Here is a 15221-nt window from a genome sequence, read left to right on the forward strand (position 1 = left end):
TCTCCTGCCGAAGCTCAGACGCGCTGCTTTGAGAAACTGTCAATCACAGCTGTCAATCACGATGACACGCCCAGCATTAAATTACTGCTAAAAACAAACTGTTTACAAAAATGAAGATCTGCACCTATTTCAGCACAATAACCAGTGCCTTAATCCACCAGAACCATCTTTCGGGACATTTTATTGCAAGTGTAATAATTTTTTTTTATTTGGGCTCAAGTCTCCTTCATTAACACGGAGGAGACGGGCTTTATGACTTGTACTGCAGCCAGCCCCCAGGGGGCGATCTAACGGCCGAGACCTTCACTCAAACGCAGGCTTGCGGCACACTTGGTCCAAACAGCTTGAATAATAGATTTTTGACCATAGGTGCCCTTTAAGATAAATCTTTCGTGTCTCCAGAATGTGTCTGTAGAGTTTCACCTCAAAATAACCTTCAGAATATTTATTTTACTTTTCTAAATCTGGGAAATTTAAGCTGTTATGACATTGTAGCTGTTTTTGTTGCCAATGTTTGATGTTTATTAATTGCAAGACTTGAACCTTAAAATGAGATTATCAAGGAAAATGAAAGTAAAATGGGTTAGAATGACACAGGTGTGAGTAAATAAAGACAGAAGTATCATTTTTAGCTTAAATGATCATTTCAATGTCACCTTGGAAAACTTTACACTGTTTTAACTTTGAAATTTCAACCCTCCCAGTCATGTCTTCACAGAAACACACACACACACACACACACACACTGACCTGATTCTAAAATTCCCTTAAATTGTCTGGACATCAGTTGTTATTTTGTCGTGCAATAGAGGATTGTTGCTGGAAGGATCTGGAGCAGGTCCGCTGTGACATAATTATTCAAGGAGCATTTTGTCTAACCTTCAGAAACGGCGGTGTTCATCCATTCAGAGCCTCCCGTTTGGGTGGGAAATGTAGCAGGACCAGGGTTCAGCGTGGGACCTCAGGAGGCAATGAAGCAGTGCGTTTCCATCTTCCTGAAGGTCAGCTGACCTACATGTGGTGCAGGAAAGCGGGATGCGGTTTTTCATCCGGCTGTTTGTGCAGATTTATCATTGTCACTTCTTAAAATGCTCCTAATAGCGCATTTAGGCATTTGTCACGGCTGTTTTGTAAATCTTAAAGGGATAGTTTTGCACAAACGTTTATCATTTACTCAGCTTTTACTTGTTTCAAACCTTTATGATTTTCTTTCTTCTGTTGAACATCAAAGAAGATATTTTAAGGAATGTTAGAAACCGGTAACCATTGACTTCCATTGAAGTTGTTTTTCCTACTAAGGAAGTCAATGGTTACTTCAAAATATCCTCTTTTGTGTTATAAATAGTAAATAGTGAGTAAAATCAGGTTTTAAGTCATTTTTTATTGCTAAGAACTTAATTTGCACAGTTTTATAGGTGATTTTCAACATATATATTGACGTCCATTGAAGTAGTTTTTTTCTACTATAGAAGTCAATGGTTAATGGTTTTCAGTTTTCTTCAAAATGTCTTCACTTTGTGTTATAAATAGTAATAAATAATGAGTAAATTAAATTTTAATGTGAACTATCAATTTAACATCAGAACTGACTCTGTTTACCTCACCAATATGTGACCATGTTGTGCAAAATCCTACGTTGTACAGCTATATTTGACGAAAATAATATGCATTTGAGTAATAATATGCATATAATAATATCCAATAATATGTTAGTTTTAAGCAGTATATATATATATATATATATATATATATATATATATATATATATATATATATATATATATATATACATATAATATTATTATTATTATTAATTATTATTATTATTATTATTATTATTATTTCAAATATTTCACAAATTATTTTTAACAGGGCAAGGAGTTTTGTCATATTATCACATCCTAACAAACTATACAAATGGAAAGTTTTTTTTATTTAGCTTTAGACTTATAATTATTAATGTAAAAATCTCATTGTCTAGAAAATTGACCCTTATGATTGGATTTGTGCTCCAGAGCCACATATGTTTTTATTTACATTTACATTTAGTCATTTAGCAGACACTTTTATCCAAAGCGACTTACAAATGAGGACAAGGAAGCAATTTACACAACTAAGAGCAACAATGAATAAGTGCTATAGGCAAGTTTCAGGTCTGTAAAGTCTAAGAAGGGAAGTATTAGTAATTTTTTATTTTTTTTATTTTTTTTTTGGGTATAGTTAAGTGTGATATTCAGAGAGGCAATTGCAGATTAGGAAGTAAAGTGGAGACTACATAGTTGAGTTTTTAGTCGTTTCTTGAAAATAGCGAGTGACTCTGCCGTTCTGATGCAGTTAGGGAGTTCATTCCACCAACTGGGCAGATTGAGCGTGGAACCACGAGGCGACGTTCATTCACAGAATGCAAGTTTCTGGAGGGCACATAAATCTGCAGAAGTAAGAGCAGATAAGAAGGAGCAAAGCCAGAAGTCACTTTGTAGGCAAACATCAGAGCTTTGAATTTGATGCGAGCAGCAACTGGCAGCCAGTGCAAATGAATGAGTAGTGGAGTGACATGTGCTCTTTTAGGTTCATTGAAGACCACTCGTGCTGCTGCGTTCTAGAGCAGCTAAAGAGGCTTGATAGAGTTAGCTGGATGCCCGGCTAGTAGAGAGTTGCAGTAATCCAGTTTGGAGAGAACAAGAGCTTGAACAAGGAGTTGAGCTGCATGTTCAGATAGGAAGGGTCGGATCTTCCTGATGTTATAGAGTGCGAATCTGCACGATCAAGCAGTTCTAGAGAAGTTTGAGTGAGTTGTGGTGAGAGAAGTTTAGTCGGTCATCAATCGTTACTCCAAGGCTTTTCACCATTTTGGATGCAGTAATTTTTGCATCCATCTGGATTGAAAAGTTATGGTGTATAGTCAGGTTGGCAGAAACTACAAGCATTTGCGTTTTTGCGAGGTTCAGCTGAAGATGATGATCTTTCATCCAGTGTGAAATATCCAACAGGCAGGCTGAGATACGAGCTGGAACCGAGGGATCATCAGGATGAAAAGAGAGGTATAGCTGGGTATCATCAGCATAGCAGTGGTAGGAGAATCCATGTCTCTGGATGACTGGTCTTAGAGATGATGTGTAGATGGAGAAGAGAAGTGGCCCAAGAACAGAGCCTTGAGGTACCCCAGTGTTTAGATGCTGTAGGTTGGACACCTCTCCCCTCCAAGACACCCTGAATGACCTGTCAGAGAGGTAAGATCTGAACCATTGTATAACAGTGCCCACAACGCCCAGTGACTCAAGCGTAGATAGCAGGATCTGGTGGTTGACAGTGTCAAAAGCAGCTGACAAGTCCAGCAAGATGAGGACTGATGATTTTAAGTCTGCTTTAGCCAGTCTGAGATCCTCCACGACCGAGAGCAGGGCAGTCTCAGTTGAGTGGCCTTTCTTAAAGCCGGATTGCTTGTTTTATGCATAAGTTATGGTCAATTTTGTGGTTATAATGAATTTTCTGCAGAAATTGATTCCCGCATATTTATTTACTTTGATGAATATTTAAATATTTGCACTGGGAAATAGACCATTACAGGTCCATAATCTATATTTTTTTCAGTGAACAAAAAAATTTCAATTTGTTAAAAATGTCAGTTCAGCTACACTGTGAAACCTTTACATGACAAAAAGCAATGACAACTATTTTATGTTCCTTTTAATCAGTTAATCAGGTTTCATTTTTAAGTTATCCAAAGTTTACATGAATAAAGCTATTTTTTTAGTAAGTCTGACTGATGTAAGTTGAGATGAGCTATTGATTCAACTACAAAGCTTGTTAAATAGTGCACTGTTAACTGATAGTATTTTTTAAAGAATAATAAATCAAACAGCAGTATTATTGATTGTTGTTTCATCAGAATCAGAATCAGAATCAGAATCAGAATCTTTATTGTCATTGTACAAAATACAACGAAATTTACATTTGCCCTTCCCTTCAGTGCAGTCCTATTTATCTAAAACAACAACAATAATTAAAAAGAGATAAAAATATAAAATCAAATGAAGAGTTACAATACAATATTAAAAGTGGGTATGATGTGCATATACAGTGGCAAGTGCATTTCCAAGCAGCTTTTCAAATTTAAAAGTTAATAAAATGTGAGCCAGGAAGGCATACAATTTAATGTCCAAGTGTATAAAGTGGCAAGTGCATATCCTAGCAGCAAATTAAAAAGATTAAAATAATTTTGGCTAGAAACACCCTCAATTTAATGTCCATTCATTATTGCAACAGCCCTTGGATATGTGCTATTTTTTAGTCTGTTTGTTTTGGCTTTTATGGTTCTATATCGTCTTCCCGAAGGTAACATTTGAAATAGGTGGTATGCTGGATGAGACGAGTCCTTCAGGATGCTGCATGCTTTGCTGTAGCAGTGGGCCTTAAACAACTCCTCTAAGGAGGGAAGAGTGCAGCCGATGATTTTGTGCGCTGTATTGACAACCCTTTGGAGAGCAGCTTTTTCCTGGGCAGTGCAACTGGCATACCACACTGGGATGCAATACGTCAGCACACTTTCAATAGTGCATTTGTAAAAGGACACTAGCAGTTCTTGGGCCAAGTTGTTATTTTTTAACACCCTTAGAAAATGAAGTCGCTGCTGTGCCTTTTTGACCAGTGCAATAGTGTTGGTTTTCCATGATATGTTTTGATCCAGATGCAGGCCCAGATACTTGAAATTGCTGACAATCTCCACACAGTCCCCATGTATATGAATGGGCAGAGTATCTGGTCTGTTCCTTCTAAAGTCTACTATGATTTCCTTTGTTTTTAAGGTATTGAGGGCCAAGTTATTATCAGTGCACCATAAAGCCAGTTGGTTTACTTCATCTCTGTATGCGGTCTCATCTCCATTCGTGATGAGCCCGACCACTGCAATATCATCTGCAAATTTCAGGATAGTATTACTTGAATGGAAAGGAGTGCAGTCATGTGTATAAAGAGTGTACAGTAAGGGACTCAGCACACATCCCTGTGGGGAGCCTGTGCTAAGGCTGAGTGCTGAAGAGACGTGGTGCTCTACCTTGACTCTCTGTGAACGGTTACTGAGGAAATCTTGAATCCAGAGGCAAATGGAGAAAGGAAAGCCGAGATGATTTAGTTTAGAGACCAGTCTTTTTGGAATTATTGTATTAAATGCAGAGCTGAAGTCAATGAAGAGAATCCGGGCATAACTGTCTTTATGTTCTAGATGGGTCAGGGTAGTGTGAAGGGCTATAGCTATGGCATCCTCTGTTGATCTATTTTCCCTATATGCAAACTGGTGGGCATCAAATGCGGGAGGAAGTCTTTGGAGGATGTGACTTCTTACCAGCTTCTCAAAACACTTCATAACAACAGGGGTTAAGGCTACTGGCCGGTAGTCATTTAGACTATTGATGGTGGTCTTTTTTGGGACAGGAATGATTGTTGAGGCCTTAAGACAGAGTGGAACAATGGCCTGGCTAAGGGACAAATTAAATATTTTTGTAAAAACCCCTGTAAGTTCATCTGCACAGTCTTTCAACACCCTCCCTGTAATGCCATCAGGTCCTGCTGCTTTTCTGGGGTTTACTGTTCTCAGCACTTTCCTAACATCATCCTCCTCCACTGTGAAGACATGGCTAGGATTTGATAGTGAATGCAATGTGGCTTCCTCTGCTGACTGTTGTTCAAAGCGGGCAAAGAAGCAGTTAAGCTCTTCTGCTAGTGTGTTGTCAACCCCTACAGACCTGGGATTGGGTCTGTAGTTGGTAATATTTTGTATCCCCTGCCACACTTGTCTTGAATTATTGCTGTGGAGATATCCCTCAATTTTGTGTTTATATTTCAACTTGGCACCTCTGATGCCTGTTTTCAGGTTTGCTCTAGCTGCACTGTAACGCTCTTTGTCACCAGACTTGAAGGCGATGTTCCTTTCCTTCAGCAAAATCCTAACCCCCGCTGTCATCCAGGGTTTTTGGTTGGCATACACTCTGATGTGTTTCTCGGTGGTGACAGTGTCTGTACAGTGCTTAATGTAAGAGAGTACTGATGTAGTGTACTCCTCCAGATCCTGGGATTCGAACACACTCCAGTCTGTGTGAGCGAAACAGTCCTGTAGCTGTAAGGATGCACCCTCTGGCCATACTGTAACAGTTTTTAGGGTGGGGGGGTCTCTTTTCCTCAGTGAAGAATAAACTGGCAGCATAAAAAGGGATATGTGGTCAGACTGACCAATATGAGGTGCTGGTATTGTTTTATAGCCTCGCTTAATGTTAGAGTATACTTTATCTAATAGATTGCCCCCACGTGTAGCACAGTTTACATGCTGATGGAGTTTGGGAAACACTATTTTAAGATCCACATGATTAAAATCTCCAGCAATTATATGTGCTGCCTCTGGATATTTGTTTAGTTGGGAGCTAATAGCATTATGGAGGAGGTTAAGCGCTGAATTAGCATTAGCATCAGGAGCTATATACACTGCTGTGATAAAAACAGCTGATGAAAACTCACGGGGGAGGAAAAAGGGTCTGCATTTAACTGTCAGATACTCCAAATCTGGGGAGCAATGATTATCTACAGCTTTAGTGTCTTTAGCCCATTTATCACTAATATAAATACAAAGACCCCCACCTCGTTGTTTCTGTGAGAGATGGTTTCTGTCGTGACGGTGTAGGGTGAAATCTGTTAGCTCCACCGCTGCGTCAGGTATTCCTGGATGTAGCCATGACTCTGTTAGCATCAGAGCGCAGCAATCCCTGCATAGTCTATTCTCTACCAGCTGAAGCCTCAGTTCATCCATTTTGTTGGCAATTGATCTGGCATTCGTAAGGAAGATGCTGGGGATCGGTGGCTTGTGTGGGGTTTTCCTGAGTCGTTCCCACACACCCGCTCTTTTTCCTCGTTTCTGCCTTCTGTTCCGCCGCCGCCGCCTCCCATTATTTCCGGGTATGACAAACCACGGAGATCCCGGTGTTCTCGCTATGTCCTCAGGTATGCTGTGGTTCTGAATAAACATTGTTGTAACTGTCTCTTTGCTCTGTAATCCCACTGAGAGGAGGTCTTGTCGACTATAAAATATTTTCGCCTGACTGGCTGAGGTTAAAAAAATTAAACAGACATATAAAAACAAACAAACAAAGCACTGAGAAGGAGAGCTCTGAGCCGCTGCGTCAATGCGCGCCGCCATCTTGGTTAAACTTTTTGCTAACTAGTGTAAACCGATGAAACCTTCATTTAAAGTACTACCTTATGTTTTAATTCATTAAAAACCAACTCATGAATGGTATTTTTTGTACATGTTTTGTTCTGAATCAGTGCACTTCTCATGCGGATGACATCTCGGTTGTCCTCAAGCTTCTGAACATTTTACGGCACCGCTGAGATATTTTGGTTGTTCTAGAAATACTGATAAATAATCCAGGAGAGCACTCACTCCTGCAGACGCCGCTGACCTAGAAAGATGATAAAAACACAAGAGGTAAAAAAAGACAAAGGGTCACTCAGTCATTTCAGTTACTTTATTCTCCATCCGGCAGCAAATGCTTCAAAACCTCTGCTGAAAGACACCGAAGAGCGACTGGAAGCTCAAATCAATACGTAAATACATAAATGTTCATTCAATTATAATAACTGCATACAAGCAATAACACGGGAAAAAAGTTAGTCCTTAGGGTTATTGTCTTCTTTTCCAGTATTTCAAAGGCAAAATTACTATATTTTTATATATATATATAAAAAGAAATAAATGTGTATATATGTATATATATATATATATATATATATATATATGTATATATATATATATATATATATATATATATATATATATATATATATATATATAATTTATTTACTGATTTATATATATATATATTTTTTTTTCTTATACACTGATATGTTTATTTATGATGAACTACCAAAACTCATTAATTTTCAGGACTTTCAGGCCTTTGATTGATCACAGTTTGTTTATGTAATGCCATTGCTGTTTTTTATTATTGTAATAGCTTTTATTATTTATTATTATTAGTAATAGTATTAGTAATGGTAGTAGTATTAATAACAATAATAATGATGTCACAAACACCAGCAATCAAATCCTTACAGATCGCTGGTAAACTCACAGATCACACAGAACTACAAATCAGCCGGTATATGGACTACAAGCTCCAGTCATGCACCACACACTCACACCTGTTTTGGTTTTCCACTGATTGCTAACACACACAGCTGAAGCTGTTCAGAACTGATTACATGGACTTTAAAAGCAGCACAGACACACACACACACACACACACCAGTTGCCAAGTCTTGTTAAACTGAATAGTGAACATTACGGTGCGTTTTCCTTGTCTTGCCTTGTTTTGACCCTTGCTTTTTGTTTGTTTACGTTGCTTGCTGCCTGGCAGTACTGACCATTTGCATGCTTATTGACCATGACTCTGGATTGCCCGTAAACATCTGTTTGCTTCTGTGATGACTGTTGCTTGCCTGACCATTCTCTGCATAATAAACCCTGCATTTGTATCCACACATTTGTTGTTAGCGACATTACAAATGATAACAATATTTATAAAAAATGACATTATTATTATTATTATTATCCTTATTAAATTACTATTATACATAAATAACATTATAATTATTGTTGTATTATTATTATAAACAATACAATATTCTATTTTCCAAATTCTACACTGTAAAAAATTATATGATCAATTAGGCCTGACAGTATATGTATTTAGTTCATTGCAATTTATTAAACTAAGTTAATCATGTTCTAATTTAATTTTATAATTTACACAAGCTGTTTTAAGTCAGTTTAACATAATATGAGTTCAGTGGACTCATAAGGTTAATTTTATTCAGCTTAAAAATCTAAGGCAACAAAGATATTTGTGATGCAGTCCAGAGACCGATGTGTACACTAAAATTTCATATAAAATTCACTTTAAAGTGTGATATGACTATAAAGAGGCCATAAATGATCATTTTCTAAATTCAAATGAGGAGTGGCTTGGACCTGGAAACAGTATTCCAGGCGTCACTGATACGTCAAGACCTAACAAGTGGACACAATTTGGTATATTCAACTTCAGCCCACAGCCCTCAATCAAGTTTAGTTTTTGGCCCTTTATAAGAAAAAGAATGAGCACACCTGGGGTAGAATAGAAGCAGTTCTTAAAGGGCAGTTTATTTATGTGACAAACGCGATATTTGATTCGAGGAACTGCTGTAAGCGTGTATTTTTAATGCAATGTTTGATACCCAACGGCGAATGAGAGAAAAAACCCTCCTCATTACTCGGCAACTTAGATGCACTGGGTAGGTAGCGTCAGAAAGCCGTGTGTGTTTACTGTCACAAATTGTGGCAAAAATTCTACACAACAGTAATAGTTTGATTGTGTTTACATGTTTACACTCGGAAAGCAGCATTTACAGCAGATCTTTCAGTCCATAATATTGTAGCGATGTTAACGTACGGTAAACTTTAGTAACTTAGAAATCATTTGACTAAGGTCTGTCTTTAAACACTGAAAGAGTACTGCTGACGATACGAACTAACTAACCTAACTAACCTCTGAATAAACAAACATAGACCATTTCCAGATGCGAAAAGCTCTCGAGTAAAAAATGTTCCGTACAAACCTATTTTTGCCACGCGTCGCGTGCACTGTAATCCACACGTGAGTCCAGCTGCGCTCTCATAGCGGGAAATGAAAACAAAACTTTCACTGCAGCAAATTATAAAAGCAACACTGACGACCCGTGCCTCCAAACAATTCTTCTTCCACTTGTTTTGACAACACAACGTGGTGTCTGCCGTCTGAACACTGTACAGGTAAAGAACAGTTTTCGAAGCTATCAGTTGCTATAGAGCACGCTAATAGGTTTGAGCTAAGCCTTTCTCATGAATTAATGCAGCACACTCTGAGACGTCCTGAAGTACTCCCAGGTACAGACACCCAGTCTCCTAGCTGGAATACATGTAAGTATCTAATCGTTGTGATGCAGCTTCAAAAATTCATTTTAAACTGGAAGAACGAATTTGCTCGAAATAACATAAAAACAACCAATTTTTACTTTTTTGTAAAAATATATTAGTCCTTTATAGTGTTTTTAGCAGTGTGGGACACATATATGACTCGAAAAATGTGTTTTGATGTTTTGCGAAACCTTTAATTAAAAAAAGGTCAATATTATTAGCCATTACTCAACTGTATTTTAAAGTAGCTGCGTCCCAAATGGCACACTATACACTATGCACTTATGCACTTACACACTCAACAGGATAGTATATGTATGTGGTGGTGTCCCAAATGGCAGAAAATTCAAACCGTTTCCCTGATGACGTTTGGCGGTTGCCAAACCAGTGAAATAAACGACCGTATTGTCACATAATACCTGCCGTGAGTATTGCCACATTCACCATCGGGAGGCGCTATAATCACTCTCGTAGGAGAATTTTGCTTTTACCATTCAAAATAAATAAAGTTATCCAACATGTGCGTCCGATACACGTAAACAAACCTGCGGTCGTTGAGTGCGCGAAGTGTCTATCATTACACACTTCATTTTACCGGCTGAATGAGTGCATCATCCGGGTAATTAAAGTGCACTTATGACTTTTAGAGTTTTCAGTGTGACAACTCTAAAACACTATAACACACTAAGTATGCGTATTTGGGACGCAGCTAATGTTTTTATTATTTTATAATAATTATTTTAGGTGTTTTTTTTTCTACAGTCCTCAAAAGCAAAATAACATCTTACAAACATGTTATGGTGTTTTTATGCTTTAGAAGATTCAAAGACCTTACATACAGCACCTTTAAGCCTAATACAGCACTGGTACAGCAAAGAAAGCGTAAAATAGAGATGAAAAAAGCCTGAATGAAAGCTGAAATGTAGTATTTTGAGAGGCTCACGGATGATTGCCTGCGCTCCTCTGTGTCACATTATGACAGTGTGTGAATGAGCCACTGATAAGCAGCGATTCTGACAGACAGACAGACTGACGCTCCAGCATTGGGAAAAGTCTGTCTCTTCATCCGCTTTAACCCAACACTAAAGAGAGCACTTTTGGATTCATCCCGGGAGCTCACGCGTTTCTTTTAATGCAAACCCATGCAAATGACCACACTTTTATATCTCAATTATGCCCAGTGATTTCAGACAAACAAGAGTTTTGAGTGTGCAGATTTTCAGACTGGAACAAAAGCTGTTTTTTCTGTTGCTGAAGCATTGATGGTTTCTTTTTTGTCGTCTATAGTTCTGCAGTTCACCCAAGAGACCAGGACGGATAATGGAGATTCAGAGAGTGAAAGCTAGAGGGTTTTTCTGGAAACGCCATGTGCTTTTTCCCAGAGGATGCACCTGAAGAGAAGCTGAAGCATTCATTCAGGCGCTCCGGAGAAAAGGCAGATTGAAAATATTTCAAATAAAATGCTTTCTACGAATCCTATATAGTATACTGCACCTTTAATAGCTTAGTGTTCCCTGTATAGCTTTAGTATCACAGGCATACTATAGGTTTCATTATTAGCAGGAGTTTGCTTTTAATTTTTTTTTTTTTCATTTTAGTTTAAGTTTTGATTATTTTTGTTGTTTTGAGGTCGATGATCAACTTTGTGGTTGAATCATCTGATCTCCGATTGTATTTCTTGGACACTAAGGTAAAGAGAGGGGTAGAGCTGTCAACTCATCACCAATTGGTGGTGATTTGGATCCATTGGCAGATGGGAAAGCTGGACAGACCTAGCAGGCCCAAACGTATTGTGAGGGTCTTCTGGGAACATCTGGCTGAACCACAAGTTAGAGGGATTTTCAACTCTCACCTTCAGAAGAGCATTGTCCAGATCCAATGGGAGGCTGGAGAAATTGAGACCAAGTTGTCCATGTTTTCAGACTCCATTGTTGACGCGAGGAGCTGTGGCTGTAAGGCCTATGGTGCCCTTCGTAGTGGCAATCCACGAACTTTGTGGTGGACACCGAAAAGAAGGGATGCCATCAAGCTGAAGAAGGAGTCCTACAGGGCTTGCTTTGCTTGTAGGACTCATGAGGCAGCTGATGGGTATCGACAAGCCAAGCATGCTGCAGCCTGGGCGGTTGCTGAAGCAAAAACTCGGGCCTGGATAGAGTTCAGGAAGGCCAGACTGCATTGTTGACGCGACCAGCAAGAGCTGTGGCTTCAAGCCCTGTGGTGTCTGTACTGGTGGTAATCCACAAACTTGGTGGTGTCACTGGAAGTAAGGGATGCAGTCAAGCTGAAGAAGGAGTCCTACAGGGCTTGGTTGGCTTGTAGGGCTCCTGAGGGAGCTGATGGGTACCGACAAGCAAAGCATGCTGCAGCCTAAGCAGTTGCTGAAGCAAAAACTCGGGCCTGGGAGGAGTTCAGGAAGTCCATGAAGTAAGACAACCGGTCGGCCTCAAAAAGATTCTGGATAATAGTCCAGCGCCTCAGGAGGGGAAAGCAGTTCCACACTGATACTGTTTACGGTAGAAGAAGGTAGCTGTTGACCTTGACTGGGGATGTTGGAAGGTGGAAGGAATAAGCTGAGTATCTCCTCAACCCCACTGACATGTTTTTCATTGAGGAAGCAGAGACTGGGGAAGCAGGGGTAGATTCCCCATCACTCAAGTTGAGGTCACTTAGGTAGTTTGCAAGCTCCGCAGTGGGAAAGCAATGGGGTTGGATAAGATGCACCCTGTGTATCTGAAGTCTCTGGATATTGTGGGGCTGTCTTGGTTGACACATCACAACAATATCGCATGGAGGTTAGGGACTGTACCTCTGAACTGGGCAACTAGGGTGGTGGTTCCCATTTTTAAGAAGGGGAACCGGAGTGTGTGTTCCAACTAAAGGGGGATCACACTCCTCAGCCTCCCTGGAAAAGTCTAAGCAAGGGTACTAGAGAGAAGGATCCGGCTGATGGTTGAACATCAGATCCAGGAGGAACAATGTCCAGGCAGTGCTAAACTGGACCAGCTCTAAATCCTCACCAGAGTGCTGGAGAATTCATGCGAGTACGCTCAACCAGTCCACATGTGTTTGGTGGAGGAGAACTTGTTTAACTGTGTCCTTCGTGGCATTCTGCGGAGGGTGTTCTGGCAGTATGAGGTCAGGGGCGCTGTTTCAAGGGCTGTCTGGTCCCTGTGTGAACAGAGTTTGGTTCGCATTGCCAGCAATTAGTCAAACTAGTTTCTAATGCATGTTGGACTCCGGAAAGGCTGCCCTTTGTCACTGGTTCTGTTTATAATTTTTATGGACAGAACTACTATGTGCAGCCTTGGGCTGTAGGGGGTCAGATTCAAAGACCCCAGCATTCATCAAAGTTATTTGCAGATGATGTTGTACTGTTGGCTTCATTCGAAATGGACTTTCAGCATGCACTAAGGCGGTTTGCTGCTGAGTTTGACACGGCTGGGACAAGAATCAGCACCTTAACTGGAAAAAAGTGACTTGGATGAAAGTCTTTACCCCAGGTGGAGGAGTTCAAGTGTCTTCGGGTTTTGTTCTTGAGTGAGGGAAGGGTGGAACATGAGATTGACAGGTGGATTAGTTCAGCAGCAGCAGTAATGTGATGGATGTACCAGTCCAATGTGGTGAAGAATAGCTGAGTCCAAAGGCAAAGCTCTCAATTTACCGGTCAATCCATGTCTCACCTATAGTCTTGAGCTTTGAGTCATGACCGAAAGGACAAGATCTCTGCCAAAATGAGTTTCTTTCGCAAGGTGACAGGGCGCACCCTTATAGATTTGAGGAGCTCTGTCACCCGGGAGGAGCTCGGAAGGAGGCCTTGGAGAAGACCCAGGACATGCTGGAGGGACTATGTCTCTCGGCTGGCCTGGGGATGCCTCGGGATCCCCAAGGAGGAGCTTGAAGAAGTGACTGGGAATAGGGAGGTCTGAGGCTCTCTTCTGACACTGCTGCCCCCAGGAAAGCAGAAGAAGAAGAAAATAAATGAATGCTTATAAATTTATCCAATGCAGTGTTGCTGTAATTTTGACATAACCAAAAAGAAATGTTATTTTGAACATTTAAGATGCATTTACTGACAAGGTAGCCAAACATGTGTTCGCTGAGTAAATAGGAGAAAATTAGTCTAATTGTTAACTTTTAAACATCAAAATCAAGTATAAAAAATGTACAGTCATGCATTCCAGAGACATTTTCATCCAACGTGACTTCATTCAAAGCATTTGTCCGACATAAATGTTATAAAATTCTCTGGGACTTAAACCTTTGACTTTGCATTGGGTTGGTCTTGTGTTTTAGCCTGAGCTTTTGGGCACCCAAAAATTCTCAAATCACAAAAAAGTTGTTTTTTTTTTCTGGACAGATGGGCTGTTGTAGTCTTTAACCACTTAAACTCTGCGGACCCGGTACCGGGTCCGTGACGTCATCGACTTTCGCTTTCAGATTTAAAGGGCTAGCGTTGCACCAGACCCCCGTAAGTGGTGTCGTTTAAAAGTGTAGAATATATATTTTATGCACATATGCATCACTTTAGTTTTTATTCTACAGTATAAAAGTTATTTACACTTAAATACACAGTATTTTGGATACCCGAGCTAGGTATTTTACATTGGTTCATGTTCATATTTTTTTATATGACGCATGTAGAAGTTACAGCTCAAATGAAAGCGGTGCTCATACAGTTCTAGCATTCTTTTTACTGAATTATGTTCATATGCCAAACAGTTGTTGAATGAATTGCAGTGTTTCCATGGCGCAGAAGTGAAAACAATACATTCATGATCAATAAGCAGCCCCAGATAGCACAGACAGCTGTCATCTCTTACCTTATGCTGTTCGCTTCAAGGCCGTTCTCCTCTGTTTTTGAGGTGATGTGCATAAGTAATCCTTTTATATGTCTGATGTGGTCCAAACACAGTGAATTATGTTTGATCAAACAAAAGAGTAGTGAAATATGTAAACAAGGATCGGTCTCTGTGGCTTGTACAGCACCTCTCATCAGTTGGAATTCAATAACTTTTGCATAGATTATGGTAGATGCATTTTTCTTTTTTCCTATGATTACAGACATGTGCAGGAACCACCAAAATTAATTACAGCACGCTAGACCTCACAGAACCTAAAAGGTACACTTTCAAATTTGAGTTTATAAAAAAAAATACAAAAAGCACCTCTTTTTTAGGTGTTTATTATAACACAGACGACATATACAGTTATTTTAAACACTTTCAATAGTGTTTTATGA

At 39.6% G+C, this 15221-nt stretch overlaps 1 long non-coding RNA gene across 6 annotated transcripts in view; it reads left to right on the forward strand.

The window, feature by feature from the left end:
• Positions 1-15221, forward strand: part of LOC141380562 (uncharacterized) — a 63801-nt gene that overhangs the window by 9514 nt on the left and 39066 nt on the right. For 2 of the 6 annotated variants that reach the window (XR_012398768.1, XR_012398773.1), the window contains exon 4: positions 886-1001. The exons of 3 other annotated variants lie outside the window; for them this stretch is intronic. This is a non-coding gene — a long non-coding RNA (uncharacterized lncRNA). Of the gene's footprint in view, positions 1-885; positions 1002-11269; positions 11460-15221 lie in introns of those variants that run through there. One more of the 6 variants, XR_012398769.1, reaches the window with a different exon arrangement.

The sequence above is a fragment of the Danio rerio genome, chromosome 23 (assembly GCF_049306965.1).
Source record: "Danio rerio strain Tuebingen ecotype United States chromosome 23, GRCz12tu, whole genome shotgun sequence".
In the NCBI taxonomy this organism is placed as follows: Eukaryota; Metazoa; Chordata; class Actinopteri; order Cypriniformes; family Danionidae; genus Danio; species Danio rerio.